The sequence below is a fragment of the Tursiops truncatus genome, chromosome 5, assembly GCF_011762595.2.
Source record: "Tursiops truncatus isolate mTurTru1 chromosome 5, mTurTru1.mat.Y, whole genome shotgun sequence".
Classification (NCBI taxonomy): Eukaryota; Metazoa; Chordata; class Mammalia; order Artiodactyla; family Delphinidae; genus Tursiops; species Tursiops truncatus.
Genome location: NC_047038.1, coordinates 107613734 through 107637645, shown reverse-complemented (window position 1 = coordinate 107637645; position 23912 = coordinate 107613734). Strand labels below are relative to the sequence as shown.

The window sequence follows — 23912 nt, the reverse complement described above, 5'->3', positions numbered from 1 at the left end:
ATACTGAATTTGTTTCTTTCCAAGTTAAAACCTGCATTTTGAAGGGGTGGTATAGACTCTAGTTGCACAGTCTCAAAATTAGACTTTTCTTAGCTCATGGAATTAGAATTTAGCTGGTACATTTGTTGTTGATATGAGACTGCTGAAACCCAGTTTCCTCCTTTATGTTTGGTCTGAGTGTGGTACAAATTGGCCTGTATACATCAGACACAAGAACATGTGGCCAATTCAGTACAAAATTCAACTTTTTGTGGTATATGTATATTCATAGCGTTTACAAGGCTGACTACCTTTTGAACTTCTTACTACATTGCTATGACATGGTAACCCAGGCCTACTGGAGAGCTGTATCTTTTGGAGGGTGTGGACTACAAGTGCATATCATAGTAATATAGGTATAAAAATGACTTTTCCATGTGGGTGAAGTCATTGGTGGAAGAATAGTTTTAAATCCTTGCAAGTCTCTTGGGCATTCTAGTTGCTTACTAAATGGTTTACTATAAAACTTGATGGTGATTATTAAATCTCTCAGCCATTCCCTCCTTTTAGAGTTGTAAAATCACCTGATTTATGTACCTTATAATAAAGGAGAAATGATGTATGGAAATAATTGAGATAATGGTTTACATTTCACTTGATATAGTATCAGGATAATCTGTTCTGCATTTTTTAGTGTGTTTTTGTGCAAGGAAGAAATATTTACTCAGTAATAAGATATAGGTTCTTTTATTACCCAGGTGTAGCTCAGTTTTTCAGGAACACACAGTTTTACATAAAATGAGATACTTACTAAGTTTTGTTTTTCTCTTTGTTACTTTTTCTTCTTTATCTAAAAGAAGATAAAATTGATGCAGAACTCTGAAAAAGAACTCTGACATTTGCATGACGTTTTTTTGTTTGCAAATAATTAACAAATAAGGAATTCTTAGGCAAAACCAAAGCATTTTCTTTGAGTAAATAACAAATATAGAATACCATCCAAACCTTTAGTGCTTTTACATCCTTAGTGTCTCAGATCCATTCATTTCTCTCATCTGTGATAGCTCCACCCTCTCTTCTAGATTTTTACAATAGATTTTTTTTTAAAAAAATTAATTAATTTATTTATTTTTGGTTGCGTTGGGTCTTTGTTGCTGTGTGCAGGCTCTCTCTAGTTGCGGCGAGCGGGGGCTACTCTTCGTTGTGGTGTGCAGGCTTCTCATTGCAGTGGCTTCTCTTGTTGTGGAGCATGGGCTCTAGGCATGGGCTTCAGTAATTGTGGCACACAGGCTTCAGTAGTTGTGGCTCACGGGCTCAGTAGTTGTGGCTTGCGGGTTCTAGAGTGCAGGCTCAGTAGTTGTGGCACACGGGATTAATTGCTCCGTAGCATGTGGGATATTCTCGGACCAGAGCTCGAACCTGTGTCCCCTGCATTGTCAGGAGATTCTTAACCACTGTGCCACCAGGGAAGTCCCCTCTTTCATTTCTTTTTCTTTTTGGCCACATGATGCAGCATGTGGGATCCTAGCTCCCTGACCAGGAATTGAACCCATGCCTCCTGCATTGGGAGCACGAAGTCTTAACCACTGGACTGCCAGGGAAGTCCCTCTTTCACTTCTTAATGTACCCACAGTCTTTTAAAAAGCCACAGAGCCTTTGCACATGCTGTTCACAATACTTGGAACATCATTCTCCTCCACCCCCACTGTCTCCATACCTCTCCCCACATAGTCCCCTTTGCTTTTATTAGCTAACTCCTATTTATCTTCAGCTCAAACTAATACATCTCCTCAGGGAAGCCTCTTCACACTAGCTGGATCTCACTATTATATGCTTGTTGAAATAACTTTCTAGGCCCCAGATGCAGCCGGTTCTGCCCCAGGTGCCACCTCAGCAAACTGACACTTAGATGATTCAGGTGTCCCTGAAACCGCTCTGCTTGACCAGGAACGCAGTGAGCATAGCTAGTCAGCCATTCTGCAAGAGCCAAGCCAGCTCTGGGCCTTCTCACTCCAGACAAGGGTGACTGTGCGGCCCTAGTTGATCACCGATGTTTTCTATTTTTCTTTTCCTTGTTCTATTAATTAATTAATTTATGCATGCTGCATTGGGTCTTAGTGCGGCGTGCGGGATCAGTTGCGGCATGTGGGATCTAGTTCCCTGACCAGGGATTGAACCCAGTTCCCCTACGTTGGGACCTTGGAGTCCTAGCCACTGGACCACCAGGGAAGTCCCTCTCTTCCTTGTTTTTTATTCTTTATCCTATGAAGGCTTCCAGCTGTCCACCCCATTTTGCAGTTCTCCGCAAGGAGGTTGTCCGCTTCATAAAGTGTTAAATAAAGTTTGTTTGTATCACCTCATTGTCTTCTTTAATCATTTCTTAATAGGTTTTTGCATCACCATATGTCTTTTTTTCCCACTGGACTGACTTATGGGTTATAATTTGTGTGCTTATGTAAATCGTCTTCACGAGGACAGGTAGTGGGCCTGCTCACCATCATCTTGCTAGGATTTAACACAGTACTTGGCACGTATTAGGTGCACCATAAATATTTGTTGAATGAATGAATAATGTGGAAAAGTGGAATCAGATTTAGCTGGTACCTAATTAAGTGCACGTGCAATGCCAATACCAAAGACATCCTAAAAAGCAAAAGGTGCCCTTCAAAGAGGTCATCTGGGGAGGCTGCCTGCTTATTCCATAGCTGCTGTTCTTAGAAAGGGAGTTTGGAATAGTTTTAAAGAATTGTCTTTGGAAGTATTAGTTTACAAGCCGCATAAGGAAAGCACTTGTTCTTTTGATTAAAAATAAAATCCAGCCTGATGATTCCCTTTATTTTCTCAATGTATTTCCAACTTACAGATATCAAATTCCACTTTCAAAGACCCAAATTTGTCACAGTTGAAGATTTCAAAAGAATGTTATATACGTGAAGGCAGCCTTAAAAGATTTGTTCCTAAGATGTCTTGAGCATTGGCGGACATTTTTGTAACGAGTGTGTAGTCTTTGAAGGGGCTCATACTCCTGTGGATGTGTGGGCTCTGCTGTTTCTGTGAAAATCTTTGATGAAGTCGCTCTTCATGCCATAGGATGTCTCACTTTTGCTTCTGGCCATGAGGCAGAGGGATGCATTTTACTCTCAAGTCATTCATTTCATCTTGGTGCTTCCCATCCTCCATGGGCAAAATACATTTTGCAAAATTTGTGTTTTTTTGTTTTTTTTTTAACCAGGAAGGAATGTAATAGGGAATTGAATTAACTATTATCAAGTGTTTTAAATTCCTTAGATGTTGAGTTCTGTGTTTAGGAAAAGTCCCTGTTAGTGTGAAAGATCACAGAACTGGGACCACATTCTTACACTGAAAAGTATCAGGGATTCTTGCCAAGTTCTGCTATTCAAGATTATTTATTCAATATTTTTGTTGATTTTTTTTGTAGCCACTGTCACTTAACCTCTTTTGTGGTAGGTATTGCTCCTTTACCTCCTGATTTTGGAAGTAAGTTGCTTTGCCTACTCCCTCTCTCCAACACCTTAAATCAGCATGGATTTTAAGTGGGAATAACTGAATTTAAAATAACACATCTGGGCTTCCCTGGTGGCACAGTGGTTAAGAATCTGCCTACCAATGCAGGGGACATGGGTTCAAGCCCTGGGCCGGGAAGATCCCACATGCCGCGGAACAACTAAGCCCGTTCGCCACAGCTACTGAGCCTGTGCTCTAGAGCCCGTGAGCCACAACTACTGAAGCCCGCGTGCCACAACTACTGAAGCCCGCGCGCCTAGAGCCTGTGCTCCGTTAACAAGAGAAGCCACCACAATGAGAAGCCTGCGCACCATAAGAAAGAGTAGCCCCTGCTCACCACAACTAGAGAAAGCCTGCGTGCAGCAATGAAGACCCAATGCAGCCAAAAATAAATAAATAAATTTAAAAAATAAAATAAAATAGCACAGCTACGCCTGTGCCTTTTAATCTCTGGGAACGCTTTTGGTGGTACTGAACCAATAACTGCCGCTATTGAAGATTATCTTCAAGCAGGACATTTGTCACAGCTTCATTCAGGTCACCACTAGCACTGTGCTTTTCGCTTGTTGACTTTTGAGAAAATGCATTCAGACACTCAACATGGTGTAGGCGCTCTCAGAATAGTGGACAGCTCTGTCAGCTCACAAGGTGGCCAGCCTTAGCTATTTGGCCAACAAAAGTTCTATTGACCTTTTATTCTCAAGTGTTCTTCTTTTCACATGAGCAACAGAGATTTGGCTTTCAGTTGCTTTTTGTTTGGTTTACTACTTGACAGTAAAGTCTTACATTTTCATATTGCTTCCATGCTGACAGTATTTACTTACGCAAAAAATATTTTTGTGCCTCCTTATGCAAATATTTTCTGTGCCAGGCAGTAATATCAAGATTTGTGAGAGAATGATCTTTTGAATTCTGTCTTTTAAAGATTGGTTCTATGCTATTATATTCCTTGGCAGGTCGCTGCTTTTTATTAAATAAGACTTTTAGAAAAAGACCTCTTAATGTTTGTGCAGAAGACTCACTGTGTTCTCCGCCCATCTGCGTGAATCTCAGTGAATCCTGCCTGTGACTGAGTCATAACCTCATACCTGATCAGTGACATTCGTCTGTGTGAGTTCTGGCTAAGCACTCCCTACGTCCCGACGGAATTGTCCTCCAGAGGGATTTGAATGCATTTTGATCGAGATGCACTTACATTAGCATTAAGCGCTTTATTATTATTTTAAAAAATAAATCGTCCCATCCTAAGCCAGGGTCATGTCACTGTGTAATGTATTTGATGGGTCTAGTTCTTGTACCCATCACTTATCAGATTGTTGTGCTGTTTCCTGTGTGGGAAAGAGAATTGCCCTTCTGTGTGAGGTAGTGCCACCTTGGGCCACTATGTTGCTGTGACTCCAGAAAGTCTTAGGAATGATGGCAGTCATGTGCTCAAGTCACCTGTGCATTCTGGATGAGTGCTGAAGGGCTGTAAGGTCATGAAAAGTTAATGGAGAATTAATGCCTTGTAAACATAATCCACTACTATATTAAATAATGACCCACTCAAGTTCAGGCAACATATATTAAAATAGTCTAACATGAGTTAGAACGATTTAAGGCTGGTAAAGAAGGGGTAATAAAGGATTTAGGACTGGCTGTTCATTTAGCTGTGAAGTAAATAGACTGCTCTGCCTGGGAGGTCCTCCTAATCTTCTTCTAAGGAGGAAGCTGAAGGGAGGTTAAATAGTGTGCTCAAAGTCACACACCTGAGCAGTGCCAGAGCTGGGACCCGAACCCAGACCTCTCTGACAGCACCGCTGGTAATCTTCACTCTGCAGTGCTGCCTTCCCCCTGGGAGGGAGGCATCCTGTGTCATAAGAAGTAATACAGATTCCTCTTTATTGACGAGATGAGACAAATTCAGATTTAGAAGATAAAAGCTCGAGTAAGGTATTAATTTATTGAACTACCTGTTCAATTTAATAGAAATCAATCAAGGACCTCCTATGGATAAAGCACTATGCTAGGTACCAGAGTAGGATATCAAGATCACTAACTGTTAGAGCTTGTAAAATGTGTATAAAAATAACTTTTACACAAGACAAGATTCATTCAGCAGACTTTTTATTTTTTTGGCACTATGGTGTGCCAGGACTGGGCTAGACAGTGAGAATCATGCATCAATTTATCAATTCATCCTACGCTTTTGATCACCTAGTATGTGTCAGGCACTGTTTTAGATGCTGGGAAAATAGTGGAGATCAAAGCAAGCAAAGTCTGTGTTCTCACTGAATGGACATTCTCGTGGGAGAGACACAAGAAATAAGCAAGAAAAGACCCGTTCTGCAGGGAATTAAGCTCGGATGGTGTGCGGAGAGCTGACTACATTAGATCGCAGAGATAAATAAGATTTGATCCTTGCCCTGGAGGAGGTAGACGTGTAAACAGCGAACTACAGTAGAATCAACGTGTGCAGTGATTCACATATGAACAAAGTGCTGTGGAGGGAACCTGAGGGGTGACGGTGAGCTGTGTGCTGCCAGGACCGAGTGTGTATTTAGGATAGCGATTGTGGGGCGGTCTCAAGCATAGGCTAGACAGCAAAGAGGCTGACGGTAGGATATGGTCATTCCTCTGGGATTACAGCCCTAGACAAGTGCAGGGGGGAGGCGGCAGGAGGAAGTGGTACTTCTTACAGAGAGAATTATGGAAGGCTTCCTGAATGAGGTGGCATTTAAACTTGGTCTTTAAATATGTAGAGGTGAAGGGGAGGGCATCTCAGGGCCATACTACTGTGAACAAGAGGAAAGATCGAGCTTACTTTGGGAGTGGCTAGACTTATGAGTTTATGGACTGGCTGGAGCATAGGGTGTGTAAGAGAGAAAGCCACTGGGGGCTTAGGTAGACTGGTTTGCTTCAGGTAAGCAGAGGGAACCTGCTACAGGTTTTTTTTTAGTAGACTGACGTAGTCACAACCTTAGAAATATTATTCTTGCAGTAGTGTATATGAGAAATTGGAGTGGGGAAAGAGAATACAGTAACTCAGGAGGCTATTGTGATGGCCCTGAGGTACTGGGGGTCTGATCCAGGAAGGTGGCCCTGGGGCTGGAGTAGAGAATGTGGGCCAGTCGTACAGGGAGAACAGTAAGGCAGACTGTTGATCAGAAGGGGGCAGTTATGGAGAGGAAGGAAAAAAAATGATTCCAAGGATGTTAGCCCAGGTGACTGAGAGGATAGGATTTCTATGACAAACTGAGGATGGCAGAAGGAAAAATGTGTTTGAGAGGACAGATAACTTAGATTAGTTTGGGACTTGTGGAGTTAATGGTGCTGGTAGGACCTTGAGGTAAAAGTGTCAGATACGTACATGAAAAGGAGACTTTAGCTCTGGGTTAGAAGATGTAGATTGGGGAGATAATTAAGTGGTTTCAGTTGTGGAATAGATGACACTGGTCAGGGACTTACTCGTTCAAAGAGAGAAAGGCGGTAAGGATGGAAACTTAGAAGCATCATAATTTTGGCTGTTTATTTTAACTTTTGTTCTTGCACTTTAGTGCTAATAATCTCTTAAACTACACTGTTGGACTTCCAGCTCTTTATTCTCAGCTCAGTCCACCATGTTGCTTGAAAAATTGGGCGCCTTGGCCATATTATCTTGACTCCATTGTAGAATTCAGTTTTAATCTGGGACAACATAAAAAAACCAGCTTTGTGACCTTATTTGCCATTGAAATGCTATTGGGAAATTTTTCCATCACATCTTTCAGAGTCTCCTAGAGCAGCTCTTTCACAGTAAGTGATAAGAAACAGCTTTGCTTCCTGAAGGAGTGTAGATGTTTGTTCCTCATAGAAAATCATATAACTAATCACATTGACATTTTCACCTTGGCTGTTAGGAAGCACAGACTCGAATTCTCTGCTTAACTGTAGTAACTGTGTAGGACTCAAATAGGTCTCCAAATTTGAGTTCTATTCCAATATCTCTTATACCAGCCACAGTCTTCATTTTCTTCTCTAATTTATGATTTTTTTCCTTGGTCATGATTTTTTAAAAATATGCAGTGGTTCACGAATTTGCATGGCATCCCTGTGCAGGGGCCAGGCTCATCTTCTCTCTATCATTCCAGTTTTAGTGTGTGTGTAGCCCAAGTGAGCACTCCTTGGTCATGATTATTAATTTCCTTCCTTAATACATGCATTTCTCATAAGCTATCTCAGATTCCTTGTAGAATGAGATGAGGGCTAAATAAATAATGCCACTATGGTGTTCACTATATGAATGAGATGTATTGAATACTTAGAATGTTACAGATCAGTACATAAATAGGACTCATCACATTTAAAATTTATGTTCTTTGTTTTCTATGAACTATGAGTTTTTAGGCAAATGGTACATATAATCACAGACTGTAAAACTAAATGAAAAATGATGCAATGTAGGAGCCAAGTTCATGAGTAAATATTTGCACACTGACCCCGCCCACTCTGCCTCTTGATGAGTTATTCATTTCCAGGTGTATGAATCTTTGCAAAAGAATTGGAATTTTTTTGTCAGTCATTCATAAATTTTAATAGTTGGTCCATTTGGAAACCTGGAGTTGATGTCATTAATGGCCTGGGACTAATCACTGGAATTTGAGCTGATATGATCGAGTAATGCTTTTATTTCCAATCAATGTATGCAAACCCTGCCTCAGAAGACTGCGTAGTGTTCACTGTTGAGCAATGAGCAGGTCACTGGTTAGGGAAAAAGAATTGACCTCTTTCCACCAATCATTCTTAGATTCTGTCGTCTAAAGAAATTTCTTTTTTAGGAGGAAACTTTTGCTTTCAGTGATTGGATGAAGAACTAGATTCCTTTATAACAAAAGTCTTTTAAATTAAGATCGCCAAATAATTAAGGGGATATCTGTGATTATCTTATTTGCCCTGTGTAGCCTCCAGCAGAAATTCTACCCCAATTTTAAACTTGACAAAGTGTCATCCTTCCCTCAAACGATCCTGTCAGTTCTTATAAAGTGGGAAAACTGTGAACCTATGCTGGTATAAATTTTTAAAAAATTTATTTATTTATTTTTGGTTACGTTGGATCTTTGTTGCCTCACGCGGGCTTTGTCTAGTTGCGGTGAGCGGGGGCTACTCTTCATTGCGGTGTGTAGGCTTCTCATTGCGGTGGCTTCTCTTGTTGCGGAGCATGCACTCTAGGCGCGCAGGCTTCAGTAGTTGTGGCACACGGGCTCAGTAGTTGTGGCTCGCGGGCTCTAGAGTGCAGGCTTAGTAGCTGTGGCACACAGGCTTAGTTGCTCCTTGGCATGTGGGATCTTCCCGGCCCAGGGCTTGAACCCATGTCCCCTGCATTGGCAGGCGGATTCTTAACCAGTGCGCCCCCAGGGAAGCCCGCTGATATAAATTTAAGTGGTACAAAAAACTTTGTAGAATCAAGTGCATATTAGATGAGATAGTTTTAGGAACTTTGTTTTAAAAATAGTAATTCTGGGCTTCCCTGGTGGCGCAGTGGTTGAGAGTCCGCCTGCTGATGCAGGAGACACGGGTTCGTGTCCCGGTCTGGGAGGATCCCACATGCTGCGGAGCGGCTGGGCCTGTGAGCCATGACCGCTGAGCCTGCGCGTCCGGAGCCTGTGCTCCGCAACAGGAGAGGCCACAACGGTGAGAGGCCCACGTACCGCAAAAAAAAAAAAAAGTAATTCTTAGATGTGTCACTTTTGTCTGTTTCAACTGGTGACCTACTTTCTATTTACATGAAATGTCAAATGTTGACATCAAAATGTCTTTGTGATTCTGTTTGTATAAGGATAAATGAATTCAGTTAAATAACACAGTGGTTTTTACTATTTGGACCCCATCTCATTCCACCCAGAGAAATGCAGTTATTCTCAATGTCAGTCATGCTTCACGATCTTCTGCACGTGTGGAGTTTGCAGTCATGGTAGAGCTGAGGCCTGCTCTTCTGCCTCTTTTCATTGTTAGATTTCTTGGTTTTCATTAGAGCTTCTCAGCCCTCTTCAAACTTACCCTTGTTTATTGTAAAAAAAATATCCTTAGGATTTTTATTACATTTAACAGAACCTTCTCTTAGAAACCATCGGTTGAATTGCTTTCTGATCTCAGTAGCAAAAATAGTTGTTCTTTCTCTGAGCAACCGGTTTATTTTTACCCCAGGGACACTGAATCTTATAACAGATCATGTTTCCCTCTACATGTTGGCTGCAGCAAAGCTCAGAGTCCCTCCTCCCCCTTAAACGTCTACAACACCTCAATTCTGGCTCTCATTCTACCTTGTGGCTACAGTGACTGGTACGGTTATCTAATCCTACTAGTTTTAAAAGCTGTTTGAAGACAAGGATTCTACTACTTTTGTTTATATTCTTTACAGTGCCGTCACAGTGTCTTGCACCCATTTGGCACTCAGGTAATAGCTGTGACTAGGCCATTCAAAAATAGCTTCATGTTGGGCCCTCCGTGGTGGTGAGGATAAGGGGAAAGAAATATGTAGTATGCCAGTGGAGGTTTTGAAATATGCTGAGGGTCAGAGGGATTGTATGTTTAAAAATATGGCACAATGAAGTGGGATGCTCCTAAGGATGAGAAAAGAATGTTGAATATAGGAGCCAACATATGCTGTTTTCCTCTTTGTGTCTTATCTGAATATACTGACGCATGAAAGTTGGGAGCCTGGCCTCTCCAACCTTGCTCCAGTAAGGAAGATTAATTCTCTTCTCTCACAGAAAAAAGACAAGGAGTTTGTTAGGAGAGGGACAATTTTACCAGTGAAGGTTTAGAAGTTGCTTTGAGATCCATGCATACAAACAGTGTAGACATACCTACTGTGTAATGCAGATTACGTCGTCTCTAAAATGGTTGTGAGCTGTAGCCAATGACCCATGTATTCAACTGTTATTCTATATGATGAAATTCCAGTACCACTTAAGAATGTGGACAGATCCATGGAGTGAATTGTAATTGTATGTGACATATAGTCAAAACTCTTTAATAGGAAAGTCCATTGAAATGAAAATGAACCTAGTGAACTGAAGGCAAAAGGATCATCAACTTTAGATACATAGTAACACTTTATTTTATAATTGAATTTACACAATCTATATTTGGTGTGTTGAGAAAGGGAAACTGTTTTTTAAAAATTTATTGTATTTTATTATGTTATCATATGTTACTGGTAAGCCTCATGATTCTGATTTTTCTAAAATCTAATCTAAAATTTTAAATGCTTAGACAAATCCTAGGGGAAAGAACTTTTTTTCATTGTATTTCTCTCTCCCTTTCCCTTCTGTGAAAATCAAAGCATAAGGTTTGTTCAAGTGAAACATAAAAAAAGATCTGCCTTACTAGAATTTCATTTTTTAAAAACTTTACTTAGGGTCTTGAAATAGTGTCTTTCTCTGAAGACTGTTTAGTTGAAAACATACCTTTGAGGACCCTTTATTGAATTACCGAAATACCATTTTTTTTAGCATAATACTGATTATATAGTTTCAAATTTCCTTTACTTCTAAAACATGTTTACTTCAAATGAAGCTTAAATGGTTGCATTTTTGATATACAAATATCTAATTCTGCCAAGTCCAGATGAAAAATCTAGACCTCAGTTTCCTAATTAGTGATAAGGATTATGCTCTGTGAAGGTATGCATAAATAATTGAAGGGGTGGCATGGCATTAAAACCACTCACTCTGAAGTCTTACTGCCTCACAGGGTTGTTGTGAGGATTAAGTGAGTTTCTTACTCATGACAAGGATTTAGAAGAGTGTCTGGCACAAGTAAGTTCTCTATTAAGTGTGTGCTATTTTTATTATTGCCATTATATGGCTAAACTATTTATGTAATAAAAATATTTTTCATTGCCTCCAAGAGGGTTTGAAGTACTTTTGAAGTGACTGAAAGGGCTTCTGCTCTTAAAAGTTACAAGAAGCTAGAGAGTTCTGGAACTCCCATCTGCCCCTAGTTCTCTTGTGCTCTAAGGTGATCTTACTTAAATTCTGTGGTCCTCCATTTTCTCATCTGTAAGAGGACAGTTCCCTGGTGATGGGTCTCTGTTATTTCTATAAGTCACAACAATAATGTGATGCTTTGATAGTACCTTCTGCTTAAACAAGAAGGTTGAGGTTATATGTGTCAAATTCCTTGATTTGGAGTAGTAGAGTTTTAGAAGTGGAAAGGGCATTAATCAGGTAGTCTACTCCCTGGGGAACTCATCTCTTCTCTTAGCTTCAATTAGTATTTGAGTTTTTTTCTTTTTTAGATTTTTCTTTTTCTTTTTATCTTACATCTTTTTTTCCAAAGCACTTTTTACATACTAGTAGATACTGTATTTATTGTTTCTTGTTTGTATTGTGTCCCTACTTGAATGTAAGCTTCACAAGGGCAGGGATCTTTTTTTTTTTTTTTTTTTTTTTTGCGGTACGTGGCCCTGTCACTGTTGTGGCCTCTCCCATTGCGGAGCACAGGCTCCAGACGCGCAGGCTCAGCGGCCATGGCTCACGGGCCCAGCCGCTCGGCGGCATGTGGTATCTAACTGGACCGGGGCACGAACCTGTATGCGTAGGCGGACTCTCAACCACTGTGCCACCAGGGAAGCCCTAGGGGCAGGGATCTTTATCTTTTTTTGTTCAAGTGTCTGGCACACAGTAGGTAGCCAGATATCGGCTCAATAAATATTGTCGGATAAATGAATGAATCTTCAGTTGCCTAGTGGACATTTCTATTAATTGATCACTTCTGAAACAGCACTGTTTCATGATTTTCTTATTTCCACCAATGAATACTTTCATATTACCAAGAGCAAAATCCTAGAGGAGTTGGCAGCCGTACCCAAGACAGAGCAAATTACATGATTTTCAGGGGTATTAAGGCAGTCACTGCCCACAAGGGTCTAGGTGCAGAAACAGTGACAGTGCATTTTCACACAAGATAAGTGGGCCTGAATCTTCTCAAATGGAACCTTTTGAGCCAGAACTAGAGGTAACTGCTTAACTGCCCAGGAAATTACTAAAGTTACCAAAACTTACTGCTAAAATCATAGCTTCTGTTGGGTTAATGTTGCCATATGCTTCCTTTGTCATCTAGTCCCATTGGAGATTCCTTGTTGCTTCTAAACAAAGTCCTGGGTCTGCAGCCTGCAGTCCAGTGAGCTCCCCAGAACTTTCCAGTTCTAGATCACACAGGTGCCCCTTGTCTGTTCTCCCCTCAGCTGAGCCTCTTCCTTAGCATCCCCTAAAGCATTCCCGTTCCTGCTTTAATGTCCCTCTGTTCATACCATACTGTGTTCATCACGCGCTTGGTTTTCCTCTTTCTTTATCTATCCAAATCTGTCTTCCTTTAATCAACAAGGGACGCTTTTCAGCCCTTACATATGTGAAGCCATCTGTATCATGTTTGGGGCTCCTAAATGTTGCATTATTTTTTTTTTTTTTTTTTTTTTTTGCTGAACGCGGGCCTCTCACTGTTGTGGCCTCTTCTGTTGCGGAGCACAGGCTCGGGACGCGCAGGCTCAGCGGCCATGGCTCATGGGCCCAGCCGCTCCGCGGCATGTGGGATCCTCCCGGACCGGGGCACGAACACATGTCCCCTGCATCGGCAGGTGGACTCTCAACCACTGCACCACCAGGGAAGCCCAATTCTTAAATGTTCCATTTGCCTATTTATTGCTTTTGAGGAAAGGGACTAATGGAATAATGGAGTTGGGGGTTAGGGAATGAATCACAAATCACAGCTAAAGCAACACCTGCTAAGCTGGAACAAAATGGACTTAGTTTAAGTGTATTTTCTAGCCTGTGCTGTTTTCAAGGGCTTTAGAAAATGCTAAGATCAAGTCCTTCCTACTTTTTTGGCATTAAAATATCTTTTTAAAAAATTAAATGATGTAATTACTTCTAGTAATAGCAATGGACTCAAGTGAATTATCTTTATTTGGAAATACAGAAAATTGGCAGTTGAATTGGCTCTGCTTGTGTGTGTGTGTATGTGTATGTAATTTTACTGGTTTGTGAAATCAGAAACTAGGAAAGACAAATCTGGCTGGTAGTCATACATACTCCATCCCTTGACCCTTCACCTGGTGGCCATTTTCTTCCCTGCTCAGTTGCGCAGTACAGATCTTCCTCGACTTACGATGGAGTTACATCCCTATAAACCCATTATATTGTTCAATACAGTAAGTTCAAAATATTGTAAGTTGAAAACACGTTTAATACGCCTCACCTGCTGAACATCATAGCTTAGCCCAGCCTTCCTTAAATGTGTTCAGAACACTTATATTATCCTACAGTTGGGAAAAATCATCTAACACAAAACACTATTTTATAATAAAGTGTTGACTATCTCATGTAAGATATTGAATGCTGTACTGATAATGAAAAACAGAATGATTGTATGGGAGTGAATGGTAGTAAGTGTATTGGTTGTTTATCCTTTTGATCGTGTGCCTCACTGGGAGCTGCCCAGCATCACTATGAGAGAGTATGTACTGCCTAGCACTAGCATGGGACGAGATCAAAATTCAAAATTCCACATACAGTTTCTACTGAATGCGTATGGCTCCTATACCATCGTAAAGTAGAAAAATCGTAAGTCTAACTATTGTAAGTCGGGGGACCATCTGTATCCATTTTTCAAGGTCTCAGACATTGGCTTAAGATTCTCATGCTGTGGTTTGACTCTGGTTATTCAGCTAGGGAATGCATGAAAGTTACCTTCCAAATATGCAAAAGAGTTTCCTTCTATTGCTTGAACTTCAAAGAATATTTTTTTTTCTTGTTCAGCTCAGATTAGTCTAGAGAATGGCATTTTGTGCCCTAAGTAAATCAGCTTTATTCATGTCATTGAAAGAGAATTTTTGCTTGGCTTTCTAATTTTTCAGGCTGATTGAAAAACTCAGTGGGCATACAAAAGACATTAATTTGTTCTTTTTCTTCCAAATCTTGCACGATTTGTTCTCTTGTTCCATATTGTAAGTCAAGTTAACATTCTCCTCCTTTTCCAATCGTTCCACAGTTTCAAGTTTTCATTGAATACACTGTATGTTTACTTCTGGATTCTGACATTTTAATTATCAGGCGTATTTGATCACGTGTAACTGTGATGATGTTCAACAGTCCCGCCTGGCTCCCATTTGTGCGTAGTGCTGACAGGATGACAGGCCGTGGGAGCCCATGTTGTGTTCTGATTCGGTACAGGGAGAGGCAGGGTGCCCCACGGTACAGCAGACAGGGTGGTGTCTCCTGGTTACTGTGCAGCTCCAGACAGCAGATGCCTGCTGTTTTAATCGGAGTTTATTGGTTGGAAAGAACAGAGGCCCTCTCGAATTAACTTAAATAAAATAGAAAAAAACTTAAAGATGTAGGACTTAACAGCCCATCTTGATGACACCAGTGGACCCATTAAGGACTGTGGAACAGGCTAAAAAGTCAGGAGTCATGATCACATAGCCTCTTCTCTCGTTCTGCCTTTCCTGCACCTATTTCCTTCTGTTTTGCGTGGGCCAACATATTGATACCTGCCAGCATTGACGTGAGATTTTGGTTTTAGGCCATGTTAGAGCCTATATTTTTCCAAAGTCAGAGTCTCAAAAGAGACAATTTTTTTTTTTTTTTGGCGGTACGCGGGCCTCTCACTGCTGCGGCCTCTCCTGTTGCGGAGCACAGGCCCCGGACACGCAGGCCCAGTGGCCATGGCTCACAGGCCCAGCCGCTCCGCGGCATGTGGGATCCTCCCGGACTGGGGCACGAACCCGCGTCCCCTGCATCGTCAGGCGGACTCTCAACCACTGCGCCACCAGGGAAGCCCTCAGTGTCAGTTTTTTACCCCTAAGGTTACTGATTTTCCTTGTAGGACTGGTTGCCTCTTCATAATTAAGGATGAAGGACTGGGAGAGTTTACTACCTTGAAAACATCTATATGTAGAGCCCGCCCACCCACCAGCCCCCCAGCCCCTCCCTCCCTTGAGCAGGAATTCTAAACAGAGCTCAGTGTGTATGTGTGTGTGGGAGTGGGGGGCAGGGCTACTGAGCGGTCCACTGACCAGCTTTGCTTCACCCCGAAAATGCCCTGATGAGGAGGATTTACTCTGAGGAACCAAGATTCACATCGGAAACCTCCACAAGCCATCTCTCATGCCCTGCTGCCACGTTTGGTTCTGTTCCTTTAGAGATGAACCCCCAGATGTTTGTCATTATACTTGGCCATGCTGCCTGAAGGCTCTGTTAGAGGGTGGGGAGGCGGGGGGGGGGGGGCGGCGTGCTAACCGTCATCACTTTATCCCCCTGTTTGCTGCCCGGTGTCATCCTCCCCGCTCTGTGATACCTGTTGACTCTGAGCCTGAAGCCTTCCTGGGCTTCTCTTGAGCAGATTGTCTCCTTGGTGGCCCATGGGTGGCAGCTCTCCCCTCACTGTTTCATCTGTCACCACATTCCCATCTCCTGTTTCGTTTTCCAGAATTTTGTTGCAATCTCTTGTGCATTTAAAATTCTCTTCCAGCAAACTCTTTTTCTTTTCTTTTCTTGTTTTTTTTTTTTTTATGTTTATTGGAGTAGAGTTGATTTACAATCTTGGGTTAGTTTCAGGTGTACAGCAAAGTATCAGTTATACATATACATATATCCACTCTCTTTTTAGATTCTTTTCCCATATAGGCTATTACGGAGTATTGAGTAGAGTTTCCTGTGCTATACAGTAGGTTCTTAGTAATTATCTATTTTATATACAGTAGTGTGTATATGTCACACCCTTCTGCTTTTTAAACTCATGACTTTGTTGATCAGAAACCTCTTGGTGGCTTTGTAAAATTGTGTGTGTGTGTATGTATATATATATATATATATATATATATAGTGCATTAATAAGAAATGTTTTGGGGTATAGTTGTTTTACAATATTGTGTTAGTTTCTACTGTACAGCAAACTGAATCAGCCATATGTATATATATATCCCCTCTGTTTTGGATTTCCTTCCCATTTAGGTCACCACAGAGCATTGAGTAGAGTTCCCTGTGCTATACAGCAGGTTCTCATTAGTTATTTATTTTATACATATTAGTGTGTATAAGTCAATCCCAATCTCCCAATTCATCCCTCCCACCCCCCCTTTCCCCCCTTGGTGTCCGTACGTTTGTTCTCTAGGTCCGTGTCCAGTAAACTCTTTTTACTCTTACAGAAATCTTCTATTTTATTTTTTGGTGCTTTCACTTCATTAGGGATTCAGGTGGGAGAACCAGGCTATCAACCATCTTGAAACTGAAACCTCAAAGTTGTTCTTTTAAAAAATAGCCTTTGGCTTTTATTTTGCTTTTTTAAATGAGAGCTACATCATACACATAGAATATATGTATAATTTAAAGAAAAGTGATAAAATGAACACTGGTACCTACTACCTAGCTTAAGAAGTGGCACGTCACGTTTTCGGTCCCTTAGAAAACCCTGGGTACCCTTCCTTGATTGCATCTTCTTCACCCTCTCTGCCTCCTGTGGTTACCATCATCCTTCATTTTCAAAGTCATTCCCTTGTCTTATGTATGTTTATCTCCAAACAATAAATTGTTTAATTTTAGCTGCTTTGGCTCTTTGAATAAATAGAATCACATAACTTGTATTCTTCTGTACCTTGCTGTTTTACTCAAGATTGTTTTTGAGATTCATCCATGTTTATTCATGAAGCTATATTTTATTTACTTTACCGCTGTATAGCATTGCATTGTAAGAATATGCCACATTTAATTATCTTTTCTGCTGCTGATGGACACTTGTTTGTGTAACTTTTCACAATCGTGAGGAAGACTGGTATGAACGTAGTTCCTGTTGTATATATGCTAGAGTTTCTCTAAATGTATAAACCTAGGAGTGGAATAGCTGGGTCATAGAGTATATGCATATTTAATTTTACTAGGTGATGACACGTCTTTGCCAGAGTGGCTGTACCAGGATAGACTACACTGGTGTGTGCAGTTGCCCTTGGCTTGATGACCTTAGTGTGATCAGATTTCAAATATTTTTGCCTATTTGGTGGGTGTGCAATCGTATCTTACTGTGTGTTTTTAAAATTGAGATGTAATTTATGTTTAGTATAATTTATCTTACTGTGATTTTAATTTTCCTGATTATTAATGAGGTTAAAGATATATTATCATATGGCTATTAACCTTTCATGCTTTCTCTTCTATGAAAGTTTGCCATGTTTTCCCCGTTTTCTCTTATTGCCTGGTGGGTGTTCCTTGTATATCCTGAATATATAAGAGTGTGTGTGTATGTGTATCTATAATATGTGATGGAATTTATTTTTTTGTGGGCAGGATCCATTGCATCAGGAGGAAAAGGCAGTATTCATGTCCAGCAGTCAGTTTTCCTGCAGCCATGATTATAACATTCTCTCTTTTTCTCTATTTATTTGTGGTTAATCTTTGACAAATTGAAAAGTAAGTTTTGGCACTTAAAAACTTTTGGAGTCTTTTTTCCATCCCTCCTCTTAATCTCCCTCTATTGTGAAACAATTCTGGTTGAAAATATATCCTTGACATTCAGTAACTCAGAATGTTTTCTTTGGAGTGTGTACTATTTAAGTTGGAGTACAGTGCTCATGATGCTTGATGCTAAGAGATCTAAGTGCTTCAATGGTGTCAGACCACAGGGTGGCCAGTACTTGGGGAACAGAGGAGTTGGGAGGTGGATGCTGACCCAGATCGCTAATGTATTTTTAACCCAGATCTCTAAAGGTATTTTTCTTGACTCCCCGGTTTACACATTTCTGAAATTTAATGGAAAAGTAAGTTGGCTTTATAAAAAGAGAGCTTTAATTACTAGCCATTCTCTTCTCCATTTAACAATGTATCCTGACTTAAGGGACATTTTCTTTTAAGTGGTGATATTTCTATAAATAAAAACTGTAGAAATGGTTAAAATGGTAAATTTTATGTTATGTATATTTCACTACAATAATATTGTTTAGAAAACCCAAGGCTGAAAAAAAAACTTTTTGGAACATTTAGGGCTCTAACGAAGTGCAAAGATGGACACTGAAATAGTGTATATTTTTCAGTGCAGAGAAGTCTTTCAGAGGTAGATAGCAATCTCTTTTTTTTTTTTTTTTTTTTTTTTTTTGCGGTACGCGGGCCTCTCACTGTTGTGGCCTCTTCCATTGCGGAGCACAGGCTCCGGACGCGCAGGCTCAGCGGTCATGGCTCACGGGCCCAGCCGCTCCGCGGCATGTGGGATCTTCCCGGACCGGGGCACGAACCCGTGTCCCCTGCATCGGCATGCGGACTCTCAACCACTGTACCACCAGGGAAGCCCAATACCTCTTTTACATAAGTTGCTTATTCTTTGTTGTGACTGTTCTTTTAAGAAGGTTTACTTTTTTTGAGTTTTTGTAAATTTCGGAATGAATTTTCAAGGATTGTGTTTTCATCTACCTTCTGTTTGTAATCCTAGCGATCACTGCCCCCTTTGCTGCAGCCTCACGGGCCTTCTTTCATTTCCTCTAATCACATCCTTTTCCTTCCTCAGGGCCCTCCCTCAGATTGTTCTTTTCCCTTTGCCTGCTCTCATTTATTTTATTGTATTATTATTTTAAAAGTGTGGTAAAATATACACCTTACGGGCTGAATCGCTTCCCGCTGCTGCTAAATTCATATGTTGAAACCCGAACTTCCAGTACCCCAGAATGTGACTGTATTTGAAGATAGGGTCTTTAATGATGTAAGTTAAAATGAGGTCATTTTAGGATGGGCCCTAGTCCAGTACGATTGGTGTCCTGATAAGAAGAGGAAATTAAGGCACAGACAGTTACGGCGCGGAGACCACGTGGAGGCACAGCTAGAAGACAGTATTGATAACCAAAGAGAAAGTTCTCAGAAGAAACCAATCCTGCTCACACCTTGATCTCACACTTCTAGCTTCCGGAATTATCAGAAAATAAATTTCTGTTGTTTAAGACACCCAATCTATGAAACTTTGTTATGATAGCCCTAACAAACTATAATAATACATAACATAAAATTTACCATGTAACCATTTTTAAGTGTAAAGTTCAGTGGCATTCAGTATATTCACATTGTTGTGCAATCATCCTTACCACCCATCTCTAGAACTTTTGTCTTCTTGCAAAACTGAAACTCTGTACCCTATTCTCCCTCCCTCCCCAGCCCCTGGCAACCAACTTTTTGCTTTCTGTCTCTATGAATTTGAACACTGTAGGTCCCTCATATATGTGAAATCATACAATATTTATTCTGTTTGTGACGGGCTTATTTCACTTGGCATAATGTCTCAAGACTCATTCATGTGGTAACATGTGTCAGAATTTCCTTTGTATGACTAATATTCCATTGTGTGTACCACATTTATTTATACCACATTTTATTTATTGAATGGTCATTTGGGTTGCCTTCACCTTTTGGCTATGGTGAATAATGGTGTCATGAACACGGGTATACAAATATCTCTTTGAGATTCTGCTTTCTTTTGGGTATATGTCTAGAAGTGGAATTGCTGTATCACGTGGTATTTCTAAAAATTAATTTTTAAAAATATTTATTTATTTATTTTTGGCTGCACTGGGTCTTCGTTGCTGCGCGTGGGCTTTCTCTAACTGCGGTGAGCTACCTAGCTGCGGTGAAGCTACCCTTCGTTGTGGTGCGCGGGATTCTCATTGCGGTGGCTTCTCTCGTTGCGGAGCACGGGCTCTTGGTGAGCGGGCTCCGCAGTTGTGGCTCGCGGGCTCTAGAGCGTAGGCTCAGTAGTTGTGATGCACTGGTGTAGTTGCTCCGCGGCGTGTGGGATCTTCGCAGACCAGGGCTCGAACCCGTGTCCTCTGCATTGGCAGGCAGATTCTTAACCACTGCACCACCAGGGAAGTCCCCTTAATTTTTTGAGGAACTCCCACATTGTTTTCCATAGCAACCGCACCATTTTACATTCCTATCATTAGTGCACAGGGTTCCAGTTTCTCCACATCCTTATCAAAATTTGTTATTTTCTGTTTTTTTGTTGTGGGAAGGAGGTGATAAAATATGGCTTTTTAAATATCACTGGGTTAAGTCAAAGAGAGTTGATTCTTAAAGGGTTGTGATGTTGCATTCATCTGCCTCTTGATTCAGGTGTAACACCTTGGCGGCTCACCAGGAAGCATTGGAGTTATTAGTGTGAGAGGCTGGCAGCCATTTTTTTTCCCATTTGGTCCAGGAACTTTGTTTCTGTAATAACTTTGGGTCTGCTTGTGTGACATGGGACAAGCTGTTACAAAATACAGGCATTTCTTATGACAAAGACTCTGTGAAATAGCTCTTTTGCAGAACTAAAGAGGCTAGCAAGTTTGTTATGTTTCTCCCCAGGGCAAATTTTCATTTTCCTGTGTTTACAGCTGTGTTTGTTTAAAGCACTCAGTGTACCTAACAATTACAGTCCTGTGAAGAAAACAGCAAGTTAGGCAAATTTGGCTTAAAAAAATCTCAAGCAGAGGTTGTAGTAAAACACAGGAAGCCTAAGAGATGCACAGGGGCTTCCTCGGGGCATTTTTGAAATCACGGAAGCGTTACATGTTTGACTGTAAATGTTGCATTACAACCACCTGAAAGATTATACTCAAAGAGGTTATGAATATTTACAAATACATCCCTTAAGTTTGTTTGTGTAAATGAAGGTTTTTTGTGGGTTTATTTTTTTCGTTCCTTGTCCACTTTTGTGGACATCACTTAACTCCAACAGCAATTCTTGGCTTCCAGAGGTAAAACAAAAATCATTCTTTACTGTGGTTTGGGACAGACAGAGCGACCCAGCCTCTTTGGGAGATCAAATCCCAGTCTCCACCCGCCCCTGCACTTGGCCATTCTAAATGGCAGTTTGTATAGATGATAATTTGACTCAGAAGCAGCTCAGTTTAATAATCACAAGCACTAGATTAACAGTAGCATCACAGTACCCAATACAATTAATTTTACACATACAACTTACATTTTTCTCTGTACAGTTTGTACACCCACTGGTTTGAGAATTCACAGTAAATATAATTAAAGCTATTGAAGCTAAAGAATGTAATGGTGTTTCCTCTATTATTCGACAGTCCTCAGCGTCACTGTAATAATAGCACTTTGTCTAAGAACCCTGAAAACTCTGCCAGTGCTTCATAGGCTGTGTAAACTGAGATAACCACTGCTGTCATTAAAGGCGGCAGGTCATGACCCAGCAGGGATCAGCTACTCCTGCCTCCCACTGTTTGCTGATTTAGTTCTTTTTGGAATAGTAAAGCTGGATTAGGAGCCCACAGCTAACCTCACATGCCCTTGCATGGGAATGATACAAGCAGTAGGAGTTGACTGCATTGCTTTCTTGAGATGTGCCCCCGCCCCCGAGGTCTGTTCCCCTTACTTTGGAAGTTCAGAGCTGACTCAGAGAGAAACAGCTTCTTCCCTTGGTGCTTTGGGTGTTTCCTGAAAGCCTTCCCATCAGTAGTTCTGATCTGGGTCAGTGGGACCGCTCCTCAGTCTTCCTTACGACACATAATAGCACGCTGTCTTTAAAGGCCAAGAAGCAGAGCACTGGATTTACTTTACTGTTAATTAATTGGTTAACGAGTTATTTCATTCATGTTTAACAAATAGATAGCCAGAGCCTGCTGTGTGTTGAGAGAGCTGTGCTAAGCTCTGTCGAGGTCCATAGAACAAATGTAAAACAGTTTCCATTGCAAGGAGTCCAGGGTGTAAGGTAGAGCATTGAGCCCTGGAGAACATGCCCAGGGCGGCCGAGAGGTCAGCGCTGTGCGGCCAGAGCGTCAGTGCTCAGGAACTCTGGGCAGTAGAAGCTGGTCATTAAGCCTCCCAGGAGATCAGGTGAAGACAGAGCAAATGAGGAACACCTTGGACAGAGCTACTTTTGACTCCCGACTCCTTCAGGAACTGGGTCCTTTAGAAAATATACCCTGATCCTCTAATCGTAGTTAGGTACAGGATTATTAAAATATATAAATAACATTTTTCATCTGATACTGAAAGTAATAACCTTTTTTGTAGAGCAAAAGACTTGGAAAACACGCATATAATACCACACAGAAGGAAAATAAATCGCCTATAATCTGGCTACCTAGAAATAGTCACTGTTAACAGTGTGGAATATGACCTGTTTTTTCTATGTAATTGACTATATATTTATTTGGATTCTCACACCAGAGGGTGTATGGATTCCATAAAGAATAACTTATGAGTTGGATCGCCTGATACTATCACAACATTGTTGATCAACTATACTACAATGTAAAATAAAAAGTTTAAAAAAAAACCCTTAAAATCTGAAGAAAAAAAAAAAGAATTTACCTGTCAAGCTTTTCAGGGATCCAGCTGACCTTTTGGTCTGATGAATAAGTAAACACTATAGCCTTTTTAAAAAACATGGTATTTTTAACAACTACCTTATTGCTACAAAAACATATATATACATATAGAAGCTATAGGAAAACAAAAATAAGAGAAAACATATTTTCACTACCCAGAGTTTACCTCATTATACATATATCTCTCTGTTATTACCTAGTATATGCTTCTAGATCTTTTTGTCTTTGTGTCTGCATGCATGTATTATCAAAGTGAAGTTGTCCGGTACATAGGATTTGTAACCAGCTTTTTTTTTTTTTTTCAGTTATGATGTCTACCTTTCCTGGTTAATAAATTTTCATTTCATTAAAAAAAAGAATAAATATGAGTTGGGTTTATACAAGATCATTGTGTTGGTTATTGCAATGATAATTTTGACCTTGCCTACCTTTTATTTTATAGTTATTTTGAAATTTTTTTGTAAACCTTGAAAAAAGCCCACTTGATTTCATTTTAGAGTATTTTAAAGCAAATGACCTTATTTTAAAGAGAATGTTTTCAGTGGACCCACTTTTGGGAATGATAGAAGGAAATGGAGATTTTTCTAATAAAGAGAATTATGGTTGTTTAATTTTATGATAGTAACAAATCTCTGTAATAGGTAAATATCTTTGTATTCTTATAGTGTTTAGTTTTTTTGTCCTTTTTATAGTGGTATTCTTTTCCAGAAATGATGTATGCTATTAAGAAGGTGTGTGTTTCTTAATTATTAGTTACATCTTTTCATCAGTCACGGATAATTTATGTGGGTTTAGGAAGAAAAGAAAAATACTAAATGTCAGACAACTTAATTTTTTAATATGTGCAAAGCTACTGACAGCTGACAGGAACATTTGGAACAAGAAATTGCCTGGGCAGTGTGGCCTTCACACTTAGGGAAGAGCCGGGCTTTGGGGGTATGTTTTCCGATCTGCCCTTATTATATTTGCTCTGTCCATTTTGTGCCACACCTGGAAAGCTAACAGTGGGATTCTGTGTTTTATAAGAACCTCACAAATTCTCCATGTTTTGGAAGTTGTTACTGACTATAATACTACAGAG

General features: G+C 40.5%; 1 protein-coding gene and 1 non-coding gene across 18 annotated transcripts in view; one reads left to right on the top strand and one right to left on the bottom strand.

The window, feature by feature from the left end:
* Positions 1-23912, top strand: part of FHIP1A (FHF complex subunit HOOK interacting protein 1A) — a 277537-nt gene that overhangs the window by 16272 nt on the left and 237353 nt on the right. The window lies entirely within an intron of this gene.
* Positions 7537-7643, bottom strand: LOC117312527 (U6 spliceosomal RNA). The gene has a single exon (XR_004526851.1). It is a non-coding gene; the product is annotated as a U6 spliceosomal RNA (small nuclear RNA).